Below are 6,000 nucleotides of genomic sequence, written 5' to 3'. Positions count from 1 at the left end.
AGTAGTGTAAGTAAAGACAAAGTACAACATGAGGTGATTATCATTACCCGGGCACGGTCTTGAAAGCCGGCAGGCTTGACTGCATAGAGTCGCCAGAAGAGGGGGAAGTTTCCTGATAATTTGAGTCAGAGGAATTAAGTGGTTGACGTATAACACCTGCCAAAGGATGAAAAGGGTACAATTTTAAGATCACCTCGGTCCGGCGTTTCCTCGATGCGTCAGGTAACCCGGAGGAGAGGTCGGTGCTTTTGTCGGTCTGGGTGTGCCGCCGGCTCTCATGCACCTGTCGCTTCAAAATAAGTTGAGGGTCTTGATAAGCTAAAGGATGTGAAAAGCTTACTTTCCGGGTTACCCTTCGGATTTTCAGCCTTGGCAAGGGCTCCGAGTCGGAGGAAAATGTCGTTACCTCTTCAACCACCGGGTTACTTGCTCCGGTGTCATCCTATTGATGAATAAGTATTGATAAGGCGGACAGAAGTAAACAACAAAGTACAACAAGGACTTACAGGCTCAGGGGTTACCTCTGACTCGGAGCTGTCGCTTAGTTGCATCAGCTCTGAAGCAGTAGGCCTATTTCCTTTCTTGCGAGGGGCGGCTTTCTTGGCGGCTTTCTTCGCCTTTCTGGCCTTCTTGGCTGCCTCATGGTCATATTTGACCCGCCAGAACTTATCATCAGCCTGAAAAATACAATGATGATTTCTTAAAACGATTCAGATGAAAGTTATATGCAGATAAGATGTTCAGATCAGCGGCTTACCGCTGGGGCTGGGTTGGTCTTGCAGAAGGGAGCTAGGCCGGTCCTTCCGCAGTCTGCCAGGCTCTCGTTCAAGAGAGCCTTGGTCATCTCCTCTGCAACATCTTCAGGAAGATCATTGCGGCTGTGTCTCTGGGGGTCGTCCTTTCGGCCCGTGTACTCACACATTAAGCCGGGGCGGCGGCTCAATGGGATCACCCGCCACGAGATCCAGACCCGGACCAGATCGATTCCATTCAGACCATTGCCCAGGAGAGACTTGATCTTGTTGATAGTGGGGAGCAGAGGTTGGCGCTCCGCTTGAGTCAGCTTGTCTGACAGTGGGTGAGTCGGCTCCAGACGTGAGGGGCGAAAGCCGGGCAACGGACTTTCATCATCCGGCGACGTGTCTTGGCAGTAAAACCACGTCAGATTCCAGTCCTTGGGGTGGCTGGGCGGCTCTGCATAAGGGAAAAGGCAGTCCCTTCGCCGCTGAATGGAGATGCCACCTAGCTCCAGACTTGGCCCATTGGCGCACTCATTCTGACGGTTCAAGTAAAAAAGCTCTCTGAAGAGCAGCAGACTAGGTTCTTCTCCAAGGTAAACCTCGCAGAACACTTGGAAGTTGCAGATATTGGACACTGAGTTGGGTCCTATGTCCTGAGGCCGCAGATCGAAGAAATTCAGAACGTCTCTGAAAAACTTTGAACTGGGCGGTGCGAAGCCCCGGCTCATATGATCCGCAAAAATCACTACCTCCCCGTCCTTTGGCTGTGGTCTCTCTTCTGACGGGTCAGGGGCACGGTAGGACATGACATCCTTCTTGGGCAGATATCCAGACTTGACAAAATCTGCTAGGGTCTCATTGGTGACATTGGACCTCATCCAGTTGCAAGTAATGGAGGCTTTGGGAGTTTTGGGAGGCATGGTGAAAGTCGGCAGTCTATGATAAAAGGAAAAACGTCCGGATTAATTATAAGCCGGAAGAAATCTACAGTTCAATGTCAAGGTGGCGGCTTATGAAGGGGACTAATGGTATACACCTAAGTGCATCGGGCTATTTAAGCCGCCGAGGGATTGAGAGTAATTTGATTGTCTACAGGCCTTATCACAGCTAAGCCGGAAATTTTTATGGCGCATGGTTTTCTTTAAGCCGGAAGGTTCTACGGCGCGTGGTTTCTTTAAACCGGAAATGTAAACCGCCGAGATTCAATGATTGCAGTTTTTTACTAAGTGTGGTAAAACAGGTTTCACACATCGCAGTAAATATTTTGGATCAAAATGGTCGGGCAAAAGAAAAGTTTCTAGACCTAGAAACAGACGCGAGGAAGTTCTTGAGCTCGAACAAGGCTCTTATGCAGTAAAAAGAGGGCTATTTGCATGTGAAATGGGTCTTAAACATCTACCGCAGTGAGTCTATACAGAGCTAAGATCAAAAAAGGGCAGTAAAATTCAAATCTACTGAGGGCCGCGACGAACTACGAAGAACGGAGGAAGAACTATGAAGCCCTAGTGCGGATCTGCCCTATGGAGTAAGCGAGGACTCACTGGAGCTGAAGAGGAGCGGAGGTTGCCGCCGTTTGTCTGGACCGAGTCAGGGTGATGCAGCGGCCAAGGTTGACGAAGACCGGGGGCGCGACGGTGGCGGCAGAGTTCGAGCTCGAGCAGAGGAACAGTGGCGCAAGGAGGAAGAAGGGTGGCGGAAAGGCCCGTCGGGCCGGCCTATTTATAAGGGCGAGCTCATAAAGCGGGCGCGAGAATCAAGGAGACCACGGCGTGGTTATCTCCCCACGAAACGCCTCGATTTTTGGGATGACAGTAAAGGTAAAGATCCGTTGCGAATCTGGCGGAGTAAAAACGGGCTTAATGGAAGATGACGTCACGGCGGATTACCCAGAGTCCAGAGGATGATGTCATGCCGGGTTATGGCCTTCACACAATTGTAAGCCAGAGGTTTTCTGTCGAAAGAATTGAAGATTGACATGAGCCGGCTCAAATCAATCTGGGGCCTAATGTTGAGGATATAGACCTTAGAGTCACCCGCCAGGAGGGGCCGGGTCACTCATATGGTCATTGCCAGAAGCCCGGCGCCAAGCTTAAAGAGGGTGGGCCAAAGATGGGCTTAAGACCCGGATATGGCTTAAGGTCCGTAGTTACAATCATCATTATGGTAGAACTTGTAGTGTAAGGCAAGAGTAGTCGAGAGTCCGAGCCGGACACTCTTATGAGCTGGCCGGGACTTTGAGAGCTGCTGGGCGTCAACCTCCCTATATAAAGGGATGACCCGGCAGCGGTTTAGGGACGAGAACGATCTCATCGAGAGCCGGGCATAGCAGTTCAGCTCCCTGGTGATCGTAACCCTAATCAATACCACCTCAAACTGGACGTAGGCTTTTACCTTCACCGTAAGGGGCCGAACCAGTATAAACCCTCGTGTTCCTCGTCCCGCATTAACCCCTTCAAGCTTCCTAGCTGCGATGGCTCCACGACTAAGTCCTAGCTCGAGGACATCTGCCGTGAAAATTCCACGACAGATTTCGACCGAAATCATCTCATCTTTCCAGTGGCATACTTGGTTTGCCAAGTTCCTGCCTTGTTTATCCTTTTTCTTTCGGAGCACGCATACGCATCACATATCATATCTCGCATATCATGCATGTATTGCATCATGTTGCTTGTGCATTTCCCGTGATTGATTGTGGTTCCATTGCTTGTGTTCTTGCTGTGGGTAGAGCCGGGAGATGAGTTCGTGAACGAGGAACCTGTTGAGTACGCTTACGAGGATCAAGCTTTCGACAACTCTGAGAACCTAGCAGGCAAGATGACCATACCCTCGAAATCACTTCTATCTTTGCTTTGCTAGTTGTTTGTTCTATTGCTATGCTGCGCTACCTACCACTTGCTATATCATGCCTCCCATATTGCCATGTCAAGCCTCTAACCATCCTTTCTGTCGTGGAATTGTCACGGCAGATGTCCTCGTGCAAGGACTTAGTCGTGGAGCCATCGCAACTAGGAAGCTTAAAGGGGTTAAACGGGACAAAGGACACGAGGATTATACTGGTTCGGCCCCTTACGGTGAAGGTAAAAGCCTACTCCAGTTGAGGTTGGATTACTTAGGGTTTCGATGACCAGGGAGCTAAACCGCTGCGCCTAGTTATCGATCTGATCTTACTTGTCCTGAACCGCCGCTGGGTCGTCCCTTTATATAGAGAGGTTAACGCCCAGCGGCTCTCAGAGACCCGGCCGGCTTATAAACAGTGTCCGGCTTGGACTCTTAACTATTCTTGCCTTACACTATAAGTCATGCCTTAACAGCGGGTTATCACTACGGGCCTTAAGCCGCCTCTAGGCCTTAGGCCCATTATTGAACCGCCATCCTCAAGCTTGATATTGGGCTTCACGTGATGATCGTCATGACATAACCCGGCCCTTTCCGGGCGGGTGACTCCAGTAGTTATATCCCCAACATTAGGCCCCAGATTGACATGAACCGGTTCAAATCAATCTTCAGTACCTTAATAAAAAATCTTCTGGCTTCTATCTGCATGACGTCATCTTCTGGATTCTTTGTAACCGGCCGTGACGTCATCTTCTGGATTCTTGTAACCCGCCGTGACGTCATCCGCCATTAATGCACGTTCTGCCCAACGTATCTCAACGGATCCTTATCTTAATAATTGTCCCGAAAATCGAGGCGTCTCCGCAGCTGGATAACCACGTCTTCGGCCTCCTCGTTTCTCGCGCCCATTCATCAGCCGTCCCTTATAAGTAGGCCCGGCCCTCAGGTCTTCGTCACTCTTCCCTTTCCATCGCCTTCCTCCTCTCGACACCTCAGAACCCGAGCTCCGCCGCCGCCGCGCATCCCGTCTGCACCGACCAAGGCCGCTGCATCAACCTGTCTTGACCAGAGAACCGTGGCGCACCTCCGCTGCTCATCAGCACCAGTAAGTCCTCGTCGTCCCGTATACTAGATCGCATTAGGGTTCGCGAGTTCTTCTGTGTTCTTCGTGGTTCCTCGCGATTCCTTCGCAGTTCTTCCACAACGGCCCCTTTTGATCCAAGAATAGTGCATAACTTCGGCGGTAGTCGTTTCACGCCCATTTTCAATACTAGAAGACCCATTTTGCTTGCAGAAAGACCTCATTTAGAGCTTATGAACTTCTCCGTATCAGTTTTTAGGTCTAGGAATTTTTCCTTTTCTGGATGATCGTTTGATCCAAAATAATCCCTGTAATCTGTGAAACTTGTTTGTGCAACACTTAGGCAAAAACTGCATCTGTTAGCCATGGAGGGTCATATCGCCGGCTTAAAAGAGGCCATGCTTTGTGAAATTTCCGGATCATTCATAATAGAGCTAAATAACTTAATTGCTCATGATATCCACGGCGGCTTAAATAACCTGACACAATTAGCCATATATCATTAGGCCCTTTCATAAGCCGCCATCTTGAATACTGAACTGAAATTTTCCTCCGGCTTAAATTTGAACCGGAAACTTTATTTTGTCATAGGCTTCCATCTTTCACAATGCCGCCTAAGGCTCCCAAAGCACCCATCACATGCAACTGGGTTATATCCAACGTCATCGACATCATCTTAGCTGATTTCGTGAAAACGGGTTACCTGCCAAAGAAAGAGGTCATGTCCTATCGTGCTCCTGACCCGTCAGAAGAGAGGCCTCAACCCAAGGATGGGGAAGTTGTCATATTTACTGATCACATGAACCGGGGCTTTGCTCCTCCCGGCTCAAAATTCTTCAGAGATGTCCTGCACTTCTTTGATCTGCGACCTCAAGACATCAGACCCAATTCCATGTCAAACATCTGCAACTTCCAAGTGTTCTGTGAGGTATACCTCGGAGAAGAACCCAGCTTGCTGCTCTTTAGGGAGTTATTTTACCTGAACCGCCAGAATGAATGTGCCAACGGGCCTAGCTTGGAACTCGGTGGAATTTCAATCCAACGACGGAGAGATTGTCTCTTCCCTTATGCTGAGCCGCTAAGCCACCCGAAAGATTGGAACCAAACATGGTTCTACTGCCAGGACACTTCTCCAGCTGACGAGAACCCTCTGCCCGGCTTTCGCGCCCTGCGTCTGGAGTCAAATCACCCCTTGCCAGACAAATTATCTCAAGCTGAACGTCAACCACTTACTCCCACCATCAACAAAATCAAAGCTCTTCTGGGGAACGGCTCAAATGGTATTGATCTGGTCCGGGTCTGGGTTGCCTGGCGGGTGATTCCTTTAAGCCGCCGCCCCGGCTT

This window comes from Aegilops tauschii, chromosome 1 (genome assembly GCF_002575655.3).
Source record: "Aegilops tauschii subsp. strangulata cultivar AL8/78 chromosome 1, Aet v6.0, whole genome shotgun sequence".
NCBI lineage: Eukaryota > Viridiplantae > Streptophyta > Magnoliopsida > Poales > Poaceae > Aegilops > Aegilops tauschii.
This window is presented reverse-complemented; position numbering follows the sequence as displayed.